This window comes from Lactuca sativa, chromosome 7, assembly GCF_002870075.4.
Source record: "Lactuca sativa cultivar Salinas chromosome 7, Lsat_Salinas_v11, whole genome shotgun sequence".
In the NCBI taxonomy this organism is placed as follows: Eukaryota; Viridiplantae; Streptophyta; class Magnoliopsida; order Asterales; family Asteraceae; genus Lactuca; species Lactuca sativa.
In genome coordinates, this window is record NC_056629.2 from 140,168,751 (window position 1) to 140,186,162 (window position 17,412).

Sequence of the window (17,412 nt, forward strand, 5' to 3'; positions counted from 1 at the left end):
AACGATCATAGCGATCTCCTCTGGTACCTACTGGTACGTCAGTATCCGATTGGTCATGAACATCGTAAAGTGCTACTCTTCGCGAATCCCATCATACCCCTGGTTGGGATGGGTAGGCCCACCACTTCACTTTCACTTAGGTATACACATCAAATAAACTAGGATGAAACATAGGTTTCGGTGGATTATTCGGCATCCTTTATTAATTGCGTATAAAACGGTAGCCCTTCCTAAATAGTTTTTGAGTAGGCTAGGAAAGAAAGAAGAAATGATAAAGCGAAATGGGTTGGTTGCCCACTCAACTAGAGGGTGAGACTCCTATTGAATTCATTAACAATTCGTTACCTCTTCACCGATCTAGTAGAGTTAGAATGCCACCAACATTTTATGGTTTCCATATAACATCGGATGGTGACATGTTTATCAATGATGGTACACTGGAAAATTTGGATGAGCCAGCTAACTACAAGGAAGAGATGGCAGGCCCTGAAGCTGCTAAATGGAAAGAGGGAATGGATAGCGACATCAAGTCCATGTATGATAACCAAGTTTGGAATTTGGTTGATCAAGAACATGGTTTAAAGACAGTTGGTTGCAAATAGATCTTCAAGAAGAAGACCGACATGGATGGAAAGGTACACACTTTCAAGGCATGACTGGTTGCGAAGGGAGTTACTCAAACCCTCGGGATTGACTATGACGAGACCTTCTCACCAGTGGCCAAGATAAAGTTCATTAGGATAATGTTGGCCATATTTGCATTTCATGATTATGAAATATGGTAGATGGATGTCAAAACCGCTTTCTTTAACAGGAAGTTGGCTGAAGATGTATACATGAGTCAGCCAGAGGGTTTCATGGATGCAAAGTTTCCTAATAGAGTTTGTAAGCTTGAGAAATTCACTTATGGATTGAAACAAGCATCTCACAACTGGAATCTTTGCTTCCATGAGTAAGTCAAAGAAATTGGTTTCTCTAGGAGTGAAGAATAGTCTTGTGTGTATGTCAAGGCTAGTGGGAGTATATTAACCTTTCTAGTATTCTATGTTGATAACATACTCCTAATGGGAAACGACATTCCAATATTGAAAGAAGTAAAGTCTTGGCTTGGAAAGTGTTTTGCTATAAAGTATCTAGGAGATGCAACCTATATTCTTGGGATAAGAATCTTAAGGGATAGAAATAAAAGACAAATTGGTCTTACTCAAAGTATATACTTGGATTAGGTACTAGACGTTTTTGTATGGAAATTTCCAATAAAGGAGAGCTACCTATTCAGAGTAATGCCAAGCTAAGTAAGACTCAAAGCCCTAGTACAAATGAACAGATAGTAGAAATGAGTCAAGTCCATATTCTTCAGTTGTAGGATCGATTATATATGTTATGACATGTACTTGCCCTGATGTGTCTTTTCCTTTAAGCATGGTTAGTCGCTTGTAGGGAAATCCTGGTAGAGCTCATTGGAAAACAGTGAAAAACATTCTCAAGTATCTTCAAATGAAAAAGGACTTCATTCTAGTCCTTAGTGGAAGTGATACATTGAGAGTAAATGAGTATAGTGACGTCAACTTTCAAATAGATAAATACAATATTCGTTCTCTATCTGGCTGGTGTTTCTATTTAATAGAGGAGAAGTTACTTGGAAAAGTTCCAAGTAGGACACGGTGGCTGATTCTACTTGTGAATCAGAGTACACAGCAACGAGTGAAGCATCAAAGGAAGCGGCTTGGCTGAATAACTTCATCGGCGATCTCGAAGTAGTTTCGACCATTCAGGAGCCCAATGGAACTTTTCTGCGATAATGAAGGAGCGGTTTTTTTACCAAAGAACCGAGATATCATGGTAAATCAAGACATATCGATAGAAAGTATCATTATATCAGACATAGAGTTGAAGAAGGTCATCTCATAATAAAGAGAGTGTCTTTAGAAGACAATCTTGCAGATCCTCTCACAAAGGCTTTGAGTAGGGTTAAATATAGTCAACATGTTAAGAGTATTGATTTGAGAGAAGATGTTAGCTTTAGTAGTTAGATGATTAGTTTGACATTTATAACAAAATAAATGTAATTGATTTTGGTGACTGAATAATAGAGATTATTTATAAGTTTTTTTATTGCCTTTGTCAGTTATTTATTCTTGTGTTTCGTTTTGCATGTTTTACTTTCTGAATAATTTGATTGTTCGAAGCTCCATAATCGCTCATACTTGAGGAAGTAAGTAGTGAATGAAGATTGTCATGAATTGGATTGTAGATTGTCTAAGGAGTTTAGACATGGCAATTGTGTTGCTACAACATTCATGAGTACTTAGAGAATGCAGATTTGAGTATTGAATAAACCCACACTCATAGAATTACTTCATGGATTCTATCTTATATTCTTAAAATGGATATATATGAGTTATAATTTACAAGTCGTTTGTACATTGGTATTGCGAAAATGCATCAGTAACTTGGTGTTATAAAACGGAGTGTTATGTATGATTTGGTGAGTAAAGGATACAAGTATATGAGTTAAAGTTTATTCGTTCCTTTTTCCCTAACGAGAAAAGCGATATGTTTGGGCCCCTCGGTGATTTGGTGTTGACTTATAGTCTTGGGCCAAGCAAGGACTAAATTGATGTGTTCAATTAGAATTCTTATGAGGTCATTACAAATTACGAAATCAAGAAACAAAATTATAGACAATGAGATTGATTCTAATCCATGTCTTGTGTCCATATGATATCTTGTAGAACGAAGGAATATTTTATCACTTATCTTAGGACTAATGACTGATTAGATCAGATGTCGGAGTTGCTTTTGGAAGCACCCTTTGCTAATAATTTAGAAGTTATACTCGCAATTGTAGTTATAGACTTATTCAAGCGAGAGACTGTTGGATAAGGTGTCTAAACCAATAACTAAATTGGTATATGCTTGAATTATTAACAAAGTCCTTTTGGATTCGCTTCAAACCTAATAATTGAATAGGATGACTTTTAGAAAGAGAGAGAGAGAGAGAAAGAGAGATTGGTTTATTGATTTATTACAATATTAATAAATAACAATAAATGATTTGTTAATATATTATAAGAATAATATATTAATTAGAAATAGGATTATTTTATTAAGAATTAATCAGAAATTAATTGAAATTCATTTTAGGGTTAATTGGATTAATTAAAAGTGCAAGGACCTAAGTTTTAATTGTTCAATAGTTAAACAAAAGGATTCCAGAACCTTCCCCATAAAGGTGGACGGATTTAGGGTTCTAGAATATCCTTTTGAGATAATTAGGAAACTAGATAATTACCTGATTTGAGATATTATTATTTTAATTAAGTAAGGGTTATCTAGGGTTTTCCTATCAGCTATAAATAGGAACCATTAGCCTCTAAATTTTGGTCATCACTCCTATTGCTAAGAGCCAACTAAAATTTCCCCTCTCCCCTTCCCTCTTCAAGCCTCCCTAGTTGCTAAGGATTAGGTGTGAACCATCAGAGGCATAAGATTTTTGGTGCAATCTTCTAATAGTTTTTTAAGAAGGATTGTTTGATTGTTTACTACAAAAATCAAAAGGTATGTAATCTTCTTCTATGAATTTCAAAATTAGCTAGGGTTATAGGGGTTGTATTGTTTAATAGAATGAATTTCAATTTCAAAGGATGACGAGGGTAGACATTTTGAATCGATTTCAAATGAAAGGGGAATTTAGATTTCTGAATTGATTTCAAATGTTTGGGAGAAGAGGAGATCTGGAACTATTTATGGCCAAGATGGAAGTTGTAGAAGAGATATGGACGGGGATGGAGACAATTGAAGGTGCTGGTAGGCGAATATGGAGGTGTATGTTCTTGCATACAAGTGTATGTTCTTGATAGTATGTGGGGTTCTTCTTGAGAGAGAGAGAGAGAGAGAGAAAGAGAGAAAGAAAGAAAGAAAGAAAGAAAGAGAGTTTGTGTGTGTGTGTGTTTATGTGTGTTTTGGGGAGAAAGATGCAAAGAGGAGAAGTTGAGGGGATGAGGAAAGAGAGAGAGAGGGAGAGAGAGAGAGAGAGAGAGAGAGAGAGAAAGAGAGAGAGAGAGATAGGGAGAGGGAGAGACACACGCACACACACAAAGAGAGAGGGAGAGAGAGAGAGAGAGAGAAAGAAAGAGTCAGAGAAAGAAAGAGTCATAAAGAACATTTGTGTGCAAATAAAAAAGAAACGATATTTTCATCATTTCACAAACACTTAACATAACTTGTTAACAAAGCTAGTCATAATGATTATTTGTGCGCAACGTTTGCTTCGTATGGACCATCAATGCAAAAAATATTTCATAAGAATATTTTTAGAGACAAACTGAAAAGCTTAAGGATCTTTGAGAAATTTTGTCTAATAATAATAATAATAATAATAATAATAATAATAATAATAATAATAAGGAAATAAACCCAACAAAAATAAAATAGACAAAAAATATCAAATCGGTACATAGATAATAAAAGAATTAAATAATTTTTCATCTTTTGTTTTTATCCATTTTCATATTTATATAAAATAATGACATGTGTTATATATTAATTCTTTTTTTTAATATTTTCTTTTGGTTTTAATATTGTTTTAATTTATTAAGTAAGAAGATGGATAAAAACTAAAAAAATAAAAATAAAACAATATCTAATTTCTCTAAACAATAAAAGAGTTGCATTTGTTAAAATTAAGAATATAAAAATTAATTTGATTGCATAACAAATAATTTGACTTTTACCGGTAACCAAATAGATACATTAGCATCATGTTAATGCGCAATGCCATCGTGAATCAGATACTTAATTTTTTTCTAATTATATTCATCCGTCTCATATTAAAGATTTATGTTTCTTCTTTTTCTTTTTTTTGTCCCATAATAATAGTTATTTCTGAAAGTAAATATCATTTTTATCAAAATACATTTTATTATTAGTTAATCTACCATGAAATTAAATGCTACTACTACGAAATTAAATACCACAAAAGGATACAACTGTTATTTTAATTAATAAAGTTAGTGATAATTAATATTTTTTAAATCTGTATGTTTTTTTGTCTATATAAAATAATTATGGGACGATAGAAATAGATAACCGAATAACATTAGATAAGAAAGACCTACTCTCCTATATAAAAATCCGATACTTCCCCGTCTCAAAATTATAGTCCATCTTTCATTTTTGATTTGTCCCAAAATAATAGTTCACTTCTAAAAATAAATAACTTTTTTATCAAAATATCCATTATTATTATTTAACCAACTAAGCATTTAATGGAACATTAAATGTAAAATTAAGAATAAAACTATTATTTTATTAAATAAAGTTAATGATAATTAATATTTTTTTTAATATGTATGTTTTTTTGTCTTTTGATAATAATATTAGGACAAAGAAAATATTATTTTTTATATTTGTTACCATTTCGTTTTTTTTTCCTTTACAAACATGATGTGGGATATCTAGATGCATGGAATCATTTTATTTTTCAATTTATTTTTTGCTATTGTATTTGAGAGATGAAATGACGCAAACAGCCCTGAAAAGACATGTTCCTCAGTAGCACGTGATAGAAATAAATGCAGGTTTTGGACAGAAATGCAACAACCAACAAAAGACAACGTTGGAGAGCGTGAAGGTTGACTTTGTGTGGGTCCCCGGACGTCGAAAGCCCAATGATGTCTTAATGATAGACAACCGATGCAATAAATACCACAATAACCATCTTTTCTAATAAATACAAAAATAAGTTCCATACCACTTCGAAGCTTTTAATGTGATACTATGAAATCGTAAATTTTTATGATTACTAAATGTCAAAAATGCAATCTGAAGTTTTGATTTCGTTCTTACATTTTGCATTTGGATGTATATAATGATCTATATCTTACACAAAATGACCATGATTTTAAATTGAATTAATACTTTTGTGTAAAATTTAGGTTTATATATGTAAATTAAGGAGGTGATATTTTTATTTATGTTTTTTTATTAGGACGGGTTCGTTTATTTTGAAGTTCTTATGTGAAAATTAAAATAAACCATACATATAACTTTTTAGTTTTTGTATAAACAAATGTTATTCATAAGTAAATAATTGTTATAAAATGAATAAAAAACAAAATTTGTTACTAATCTGTAATTCGTCACTAATTCATCATTAATAAAAAATAATTAGGTCGCACATACCTAGGGCCGGCCTTAGTTTTATTCGTCCACTAGGTGTGAGACTCATTTATTACATGAGTTTATTTAAAAAATATATATATGAAATTTTAACAATTTAAAAAGTTTGAATTTATAACAAAAATGAGAAAAAAAATTAAATTATTAAAATTAATGAGACTTTAATACATTGAATACATTACATATATATACATCATTTCTAATAAATACATTCATATATATTACCTTACATATTAAATGTGGAATTTTAATTTAATAAAATGAAAACTACAATAAAATAACAAGTGGAAAATAGAAAATTCAAAAAATCTAGAAAATGTCATGTGTCCAAATGAAGGAGAAGAAGAAATGTGGCAAAAAAATCCTTCATTTATTAAGGAGGACTTAAAAATAATTTGTTTTTACTTTTATACTCTTAGTTATAATTGACAAGAATCATGACAAATGTATAAAAGTCAAAAATTCGTCTTTTAAATGAGCAGTTTAAAAATACATCTTTTGAATGAATAGATCAAAAACATATCTGAAATATCACTTTCCTATCCGTATTAAATAATAATATAGAAAATTCATAACGACGTTCGAACACCAATAATATAAGGATTGAACTTGTAGCTTGTAGAAAGCACAAGGACAAAGACAAAATTTGTAAGTTACTCTACCTTTTAATAAGTTGTTGGTTTGTGGTATCTCTAAATATTATTAAAAGAGAAACTTTATAACATCATCTTAAATAATCTGGACCTTTGATTGTATTTCAATTTTATTTTTTTCACCCTTAAATCAAATTGTTGACATCATCATCCTCATATGGAATGTATTTAATTCCAATAAATGTTTTTCAATCATCAAACAATAACTTATATTCGTTGAAATGGAATGTATTTAATTTCAATAAAAGTTTTCCACATTTTAAATCTTGAATTTCCGGTTATGAAGATTTTAATATGGTCAATTTTAAAAATGTATTGCTAACAAACCATTCCAATCAATGCATTAATATCAACCATTAATATAAATTTGTTTATATTAGTAAACCATTAATATAAAATCTAATTTTATTAGGAAATCATTAATACCAAAAACTTATTCAAATGATCACATACATATATGATTCACCCGTGAATCCGCGGCTCACACTTATTTTCAATCGTTCATTTTCTTCAAACCTTCTCCTACAACATCATTTTTATTGCATATAACTTCCATCTGTTGGAACTTTGACTACAAAATTACAATGTGGGACTTATCCCACATTGGTGGAAGAGAAAACCTTCTCCCACCTTATATGTCTAGTCCCACTCATTTAATTAAATGGGTCAAGTAATGGGTTAAGCATATTGGGCTTGGGTTGTGGTGTTGGATTAGCCTAATTGGACTCAAAATGGGCTAATATCAAGAGGATATTTAATGATCAAAAAATGGGTATTGGGCTTTGGGGCTCTTGGGATCTTCCTGATTAATTAAATAATTTTTAATTACGAAATTAATTTTTATTCTTTATTTTTATTAAATTCGTAATTACTGAATGACAGGTTTTGATAGTTATTTTCGGTTTTGACAGTTTCCAACTGTCATAACTAATACCTATAAATACCTGTTTCATTCATGTGTGAGGGGTTACAGAAATCATTTTCACGCCACAAACTTCTCTTTCAAATTCGTTCTTCCAAAAGATGAAGGGAACATAGGAATTTCGTCAGATTCAAGATCACTTCGTGGATTGATTGTTGTATCCTCTTGACAGATCCCTACCAGGGAAATTTCTATCTTAGGACACTGCATAGCAGGCCTCAATCTGTGCAATTTCCGGATTATATCTCCTGTGTAATCTTAATACAAGTATGTTTTCTGTATATTTATTCTTATATTTTAGATATATTTGAATTTCATTTGTTTTATTTCAATTAGAATTGTTGATTGTATACTTCTGTCATAACAATCTAAGACAGAAATCAAAAAGTGGAAGAATGGATCAACAATCCATCATCAAAACACATGTGGAAAAGCCTGAAAAATTCAAAGGCTCAGATTTTCGGAGATGGCAACAGAAGATGTTGTTTTATCTAACAACTCTTCATGTTTCCAATGTTCTCACTGATGATTCTCCCTCTCCTCCTACTGGTATAACCACTGCAGAAGGAACAACACCACCCAGTGAAGACCAAATGGCAGAACATCAAAGGGCTGTGGAAACTTGGAACACAAATAAATATAATTGCAGAAATTATATTCTGAATGCCCTGGATGATTTTCTCTATGATATCTACTCTACCATGACTACTGCAAGAGAGATATGAGAATCACTGGAAAAGAAATACAAAACAGAAGTGGCATGTTCCAAGAAATTCGTGATTGGAAAGTTCATGAATTTCAAGATGGTGGATACCAAATCTGTCCTCAAACAAGTGGAGGAAATTCAAGTCATTGCACATGATCTTGAAGTTGAAGGCATGGGTATAAACTCTAACTTTCTTGTTGGTTCAATCATTGAAAAACTTCCTCCTTCTTGAAAGAATTTCAAATTATATCTTAAGCACTTAACTGATGACATGAGTTTTGAGCAACTTGTGTTGAGTATTCATGTGGAAGAAGATAACAGATTGAATGAGAAGGCAGATGCAAATTCCTTGGAACCAAGTGCAAACTTTGTTGGAGAAGCAAGTACTTCAAGGACAAAGCATAACAACAAGAAAGGGAAGCAAGGCTCCAAAAACTCTTCCAAAGATGGCAAAAATCATGGCCCTAACAAGAAGAATTTCAAGAAGAATTCTGGTCCATGCTATGTTTGTGGCAAAATTGGACACAAGGCCAAAGATTGCAGATTCAGGAGGGGTCAAGGATGAAACAGTGGAGGATATAATGGAGGGAACAACGGAGGGAACAATGGAAACAATGGTGGTAATTCTAGTGGAGGAAATTCTGGTCAAGCCAACATGGTTGAATCACCAAATCAATTTGTTGTTGTGATTCAAACCAACATGGTTAGCAATTGTGTGGATTGGTGGATTGATACTGGAGCCACAAGGCACATTTGCAACTCCCGTACCATGTTTTCCACATACCAGAAAGTCTCGGATTCTGAACCAATGTTTATAGGGAATGGCTCTACTGCAAAAGTTGAAGGAAAGGGAAAAGTGAAGCTACAACTGACTTCTGAAAAAGAACTTGTTTTAAGTGATGTCTTGCATGTTCCTGAAATTACTAAGAATTTGATTTCTGGTCCTATTCTTAGTAACAAAGGTTTCAAACTTGTATTTGAGTCTGATAAGTTTGTTCTCACCAAGGGTGGGGTGTATGTTGGAAAGGGATACCTTAGTGAGGGTCTCTTCAAAGTCAGTGTATTACCTTTGTACTATGGTGTTGAAACACCAAACAATGATGTAACCAATGTTAATGCTAATGCAATAATGGGCACTACTAGCCCCTCTTTTATGTATATGCATGATCCTTCATTTTTGTGGCATTCTTGATTGGGACATGTCAATTTTCACTCTATTCAAAGAATGGCAAAACTTGGCATGTTACCAAAATGTTCATTAGATAAAAACATAAAATGTGAGGTTTGTATAGAATCAAAATTTTCACAACATCCTCATAAATCAGATGAAAAATCTAATGAAATACTTGGCTTAATCCACTCTGATTTATGTGACTTTAGAACAACACCTACAAGAGGAGGAAAAAATTATTATATTTCCTTTATTGATGATTGCAGCAAGTATTGTTATATTTATTTGTTAAATACCAAGGATGAAGCCTTGAATTATTTTAAGAACTACAAGGCTGAAGTTGAAAATCAACTTGATAAAAAGATCAAAATTATAAGGTCTGATCGAGGAGGAGAATATGAATCGAAAGACTTTTCTGAATTTTGTTCTTTAAATGGTATTATACATCAAACAACTGCTCCATATACACCACAACAAAATGGAGTTGCTGAAAGGAAGAATAGAACATTGAAAAACATGATAAATTCAATGTTAATAACTTCTGGAGCACCCCATAATTTGTGGGGAGAAGCATGTCTTGCAGAAAACTCAATACTTAATAGAATTCCTCATAAAAAGAGTGACAAATCACCCTATCATATGTGGAAAGGGAGATTACCCTCTTACAAAAGGATGAAAGTGTGGGGTTGCCTAGCTAAGGTACAAGTACCTCTTCCAAAGAGGACTAAACTTGGACCAAAAACCATAGATTGCATCTATCTTGGCCCTGCCATGAATAGTGCAGCCTATAGGTTTCTTGTGTATAAATCACATGTTGATGAGATCCATAACCAAACCATCATGGAATCAGCAGAGGCTGAATTCTTTGAAAATATTTTTCCGTTTAAGGATAAAGGGAAAGAGGTTACCTGCTCGAGGAAAAGACCTCTAGATGATGGACTGAATGATACCATTCCAGACAAAAGTTTACAATCAAATGAAGAAAATTCTTCAAAGGTTCAAGAAGAGAACTTAGAACCTAGAAGAAGCAAACGGGGCAAAATAGCTAAAGATTTTGGACCTGATTACATGACCTATGTAGTGAATAAAGAACCACAAACTTATAAGGAAGCTATGGACTCCTCTGAAGCTCCTTACTGGAAAGAGGCAATCAAAAGTGAGATTGACTCCATTGTGTAAAATAACGCTTGGAAATTGGTGGATTTGCCACCTAGGCAAAAATCAATTGGGCACAAATGGATATTCAAGAAGAAGTTTAGACTTGATGGTACCATTGAGAAGTACACAGCTCGTTTAGTAGCTAAAGGGTATCGTCAAAAAGAGGGTCAAGACTTCTTTGACACCTATTCACCTGTTACAAGAATTACATCAATTCGCACATTAGTAGCAATTGCAGCCATTCACAATTTGGAAATACACCAAATGGATGTGAAAATTGCCTTCTTATATGGTGAGCTAGATGAAGAGATATATATGAATCAACCTGAAGGGTTTGTGGTTAAAGGTCAAGAAAACAAAGTCTGTAAGTTAGTTAGATCACTTTATGGACTAAAACAGGCTCCAAAGCAATGGCATGAGAAGTTTGACAACACATTACTCTCTAATGGATTTAGAATTAATGAATGTGATAAATGTGTTTATGTCAAACAATACAAGAATGCTTGTGTCATCATATGTTTGTATGTGGATGATATGCTTATAATGGGTATTAATTTGGATGTGATCAGTCAAATCAAGAAAATGATACACTCCTCCTTTTCCATGAAGGACTTGGGAGTAGTAGATGTGATCCTTGGTGTAAGAGTTCAAAGAAGATCAGATGGCTATACTCTTACTTAGTCCCATTATATTGAAAGTGTACTTAAGAAGTTTGGACACTATGATGACAAGCCGGTAGTCACCCCTTTTGATCCTTCAAGTCATCTTAAGAAGAATAAAGGTGAAAGTGTAGCTCAGTTAGAATATACTCAAGTTCTTGGTAGCTTAATGTATATTATGAATTGTACTCGACCGGACTTGGCTTATAGTGTAAGTAGATTGAGCCGCTACTCCCACAATCCTGGGAAAGATCATTGGTATGCATTAGTGAGAGTGCTTAGATATTTAAAGCATACAATGAATTATGGATTGCATTACACGAGATATCCTCCTTTTCTTGAAGGGTATTGTGATGCAAATTAGATTTCCAATACTTCAGAGGCAAAATCCACAAGTGGATATGTGTTCACTCTTGGTGGAGCTGCTATCTCTTGGAAATCATCTAAGCAAACTGTGAATACTCGTTCTACAACGGAAGCGGAGTTTGTTGCTTTAGACAAAGCTGTTGAAGAAGCTGAATGGCTTAAAAGCTTCCTAGAAGGTATTCCTCTGTGGCCTCAACCTGTTACTGCCATTGGCATACATTGTGATAGTATGGCTGCTCTTACTAGAGCACAAATTCAGATATACAATGGCAAGTCGAGACACATTAGGCGCAGACATGTTACAATAAGAGACTTGCTGAAGAATGGAATCATTTCTATTAGTTACATAAAGTCAAAGGAAAATATAGCTGATCCCTTGACAAAAGGCCTTAGTAGAGAGCAAGTTCTCTTCACATCGAGGGGAAGGGGCTTAAAGCCAACACAATGAGTCACCACCTGGTAGAAACCTAACCTAGCAACATTGGAGATCCCATGGTCTAGGTTCAATAGGACAACTAGTTGGGGAAGACTCAAAGAAGCACTAACACAAAGGTATGCTCACTCCTAAGATATTTATTTTGTTTTTTTCCGTTGATGTTATAGGGATGAATTCTTTATTCTTAATAATGTTGATAGCTTTTATAGTGGAATAAGTACGGATTGTTCCAGATTGGCATTACCTATGTGAGATGGATGTGAGGTCGCATCTTTGGGAGCTGATATGGCTAAAGCTCTCTAAAAGTCTCATGAAGAAAGGATCGTTCATGACCGAAATGAACACAACGGTAAGAAATGATCTATGCTTAGATATGATATGTGTGATACTTCTTGTTTTTTATTCTACTATAAAAAGTGGTTAGTTCAAGACTCTAGTTCACTACCTACAAAGTAGATCCAAGTAGTACTCACTATGAAAGGTTCAAGTTTTACAACACCTATTCAGATGCATGTCATATCTTACTTACCTTATTTGAATATCAAAGTTCACTTATTTTCTATTCAAATGTGGGGTATTCTTGGAGTTTGAATAGAAAATGTGGGGTATTGTTGGAACTTTGACTACAAAATTACAATGTGGGACTTATCCCATAATGGTGGAAGAGAAAACCTTCTCCCACCTTATATGTCTAGTCCCACTTATTTAATTAAATGGGTCAAGTAATGGGTTAAGCATATTGGGCTTGGGTTGTGGTGTTGGATTAGCCTAATTGGACTCAAAATGGGCTAATATCAAGAGAATATTTAATGGTCAAAAGATGGGCCTTGGGCCTTGGGGCTCTTGGGGTCTTCCTGATTAATTAAATAATTTTTAATTACGAAATTAATTTTTATTAAATTCGTAATTACTGAATGACAGGTTTTGACAGTTATTTTCGGTTTTGACAGTTTCCAACTGTCATAACTAATACCTATAAATACTTGTTTCATTCATCTCTGAGGGGTTACAGAAATCATTTTCACACCACAAACTTCTCTTTCAAATTGGTTCTTCCAAAAGATGAAGGGAACATAGGAATTTCGTCAGATTCAAGATCACTTCTTGGATTGATTGTTGTATCCTCTTGACAGATCCCTACCAGGGAAATTTTTGTCTTAGGACACTGCATAGAAGACCTCAATCTGTGCAATTTCCTGATTATATCTCTTGTGTAATCTTAATACAAGTATCTTTTATGTATATTGATTCTTATATTTTAGATATATTTGAATTTCGTTTGTTTTATTTCAATTAGAATTGTTGATTGTATACTTATGTCATAACACCATCATCATTCTCTGCTTCAAACATTTGCTCATGTGCACCAGAATGTCGGTACCTTCTTTCGCTTTTTATATTTTTTTCGATTATTTTTTTGTTCCTATATAAAATATATGTATTCATATATTTCGATTTTCTTTGTCACAAATTACATGAAATCAGTTAATTACTTTTCTGAAACTTTTCAAATAAACAGGAAAAGATATTACGTACCTTTAACTAAACAAAAATTAACTATCTTGGAAACTGACATTAATTATGAAAATGTTACTTTTATATATTAGAGATGATTATGATTTTTTTTAAAATTATGTCATAAGAATCCGGTTAATATTGGTATGATTTTAAGATATCATTGAAATTATTATGTTTTTGTATATCAAACCAATCTACTTTTTTATCTTTATATAGTAACAAAAAAATTTATAAATTTACACAACAAATATACATATTTCGAATTTTGTAATATTATTATACCTTACAAAATACAACTCCCTCCAAAACAATTTTCGCCAGTAATTTCATCCATAATTTCACCAAATTTAAATTTGTATTTTCTTTATATAAAATTTTTAAATTTGCCCCATTATATTTATTATTTTTCAAAAATATATCCGTTTATTGTGGAATTTGATTTAATGAAGGAAGTAAATGTTAATTAAAACGAATATATATATATATATATATATATATATATATATATATATATATATATATATTTCATAGTTATTACACGGGTTTATTATAAAAAACTGATATCAAAGTGTAACATTAAACATTTTTAAAGTGAAATTTCAGAATACATACAAACGATGATGTTGTACAATGAAATATAAAATTGAATAGACTGAAGAAAAAAAAAACTATTAAGATAGTCAATCTTGAAAATAACATAGTTATGAAAAATTATAAAGTAAGATAAAAATGATAAGATATTAGGAGATTTGTTAAAAGTACAATTAATAAAGCGTTATAGTTATTAGAAAAAAAAAAATAAGACTGTTAAAATTAGTAAAAATACAATATATAAACTAAATTATCACAACAATAATGAAATGTCATTATTTGATATTTTATATAATTGAAAGATATACTAAATTACATTGACGATATACTAAAATTATTCAAAGTTGCTCCAAAACTGATGCAAAGTTTTTGTAAACACCAAATAAATAAGAACAAACATAAAAGCTAGCGCTTATATTCATGATCAATTTAAAATAAACTAAACATGATTTAGAAAAAGAATCCACATTGATGATATATTAAAATTAAATTCGTATAACATTTAACATTCTATAAATTATATTATATGACTTTATATGAATAAATGAAATAGTTGTCAATATTTAATGCAGTGAGAAAAACAGTATATTGGTTGTTAATATATGTTTAAATTAGGTAACCCTATCATGGAAGGAACGTCTCATTAAAATGCTTATAATTATATAACAACTAGGTGTGTGACCCGTGTATTACACGGGTTTATTAAAAATAAAAATTTAATATCAATATATAAATATGAAATATTTTATAATGTAATACTTTATATAACAAAACGTAATTTTTTGAAACTTTGCAAAAGAAATTAAATTATTTGAAGTATTTATGAAAATTTATTACCAAATTAATATGATGATTTTATTTCCTTATAAAACTCATTACAATTTTATGGGATTTTATTTTAAGAAAATAGAAATTCCTAAAAAATGACAAGTGGAAAATAAAATTTCTAAAATTCTCACAAAATGACAAGTATCAAAATGAAGGAGAAGATGACATGTGGCAAAAAAAACTTTCATTTATTAAAGAGGATATCATAACTATATGAGATGAGAAAGGTCATTCAACTAATAAAACAAAAAATATTGTCTACAAAGAGATCATTCAATAATTATAGATATGTATCATTTTCAATGTTTTTTCTACACGTTTCAATAATACCAATAACCATACATTTTTTTTATGATCATTATGCAATATCTGTAGACAATTATATGTTTTTTTATGTGTTTTCTAGATTTAACGCGGTCTATAATCTAGTTTATTATTATTATTATTATTATTATAGAAAGTCTATTGGTCCAAATAGTAATACGAAATGATTAGATATAAATCACATAACGAGCATCAAAAGTAATTATAAATATATACAAAAACAAACTGAGTGTTTTTATTATAGCTAAAAGTATAAGCTTTTATTACATTAATGCATGAAGTATATTTTCAATCCCTTAATTTTATATAACCTGTCATTTTCAACCCTTTAATTTTAATAAATAATATTTATCATCCTTTTACTTTTATAAATATCATTTTCATCATTTCCACCTTCAACTTTGTAAAATATCATTTTCACCCATTCGTTTTCTAAACTATCCTATTTATCCTGTAGTATATATAAATACCATTTTTCGGCGTTCTACTCTTTAGAATGCATTTTCCACCCTCTTATTTTTAAAATATTACTTTGACCCTCTCAACAGAGAAAATACATAATGTAACACATAAAGTGTAATTTTAACCCCTCAACTTTGTATAATACATTACTTGCAACCCTTCTATTTTGTAGAAAATTTTTCATTTCTTTAATTTTTAAAATATGTCTTTCACCTTCAACTTTATAAAAAGTCACTTTCACCCCTTCATCTTTCATCCCCAACTTTATATAATCTGTCACTTGCAACCCCTCGATATTGTAAAATTATGTCTTCCATCCCTTCATTTTTTTAATTTAACTTTGTAAAATGTCATATTCACCCCTTCATTTTCTAAACTTTCCTATATTCCCTCGTCCTATATATGTAATATGATTTTATCTCCTCTATTTTTCTAATACGCAACAAAAACACGTAAAAACCCGCGGCAAAACACAGGCTCAATTACTAGTTTAATTCAATAATCCAACAAAAATATCCTATAAACGCTCTATTTTTGTATTTAATCTTTTTTTCCCTAAATTTTGTAATATTAGAATAACGATATCTGCAAAAATTCGTTGAAGTTTATTATTTGTTATCAAGAGGATAGTAAAAAAGATGAAAAATCAACATCATTCATTTATGGAGTACTATTTATTATTGAACTGTTCGAAACAACTATATCAAGCAAATTTATAACTATTTTGTAGTTCTAATAAATGTATTAGATAGTATTCTTGGATGCCCAATCAGTACACAAGTAACAGTAGCAGATTATCACATGAGAGTTGTTCAATTAGCACCGTTTTTATGTCTATTTCTGGATTGAAAGGAACCGACCGGTTCTTATAAAAATTCAGTTTAACTGTGAACCGGTTAAATTAAATAAAAACACTTGTAAATGAATAATTTTTATAACAAACTTTGGTTTTTTTCACTTTTATTTAAATTTATTTGAATAAAAACACATGGTAAATATTATAAAGTTTTTTTAATGCGTTTGTATTAATCTAAAACTATATTTTGTTTCTCTATAATACTTTATTTTATTTTTGATGTATGTGAATAAGTAAAGCTTACGGTTATGTGTTTTTAATGTATTTTGATTGATCTTCAACTTGTATTTATGTGTATTTTTAATGTTTAAACTTATGGATGTTTATGTATGTACAGAAAAATATAAAAAAATAATGAAAAATATAAAAAAAAGGTTGAACCGAATGTGGAATCGGTTAAACCGGTCACCATATCGATTTAACTAAAAACATTTTTTTAAAACATTAGGAAATTTACTAAATTAGTCGTTTTTCTTAGTAATTTATTCATTTTTAAGTCAAATATTAGTAAGTGTCCCAAAACAGCCACCCAAACCGTAGAAAATTAGAATGTCTACAGTCAACCCTTAGTTGACTATG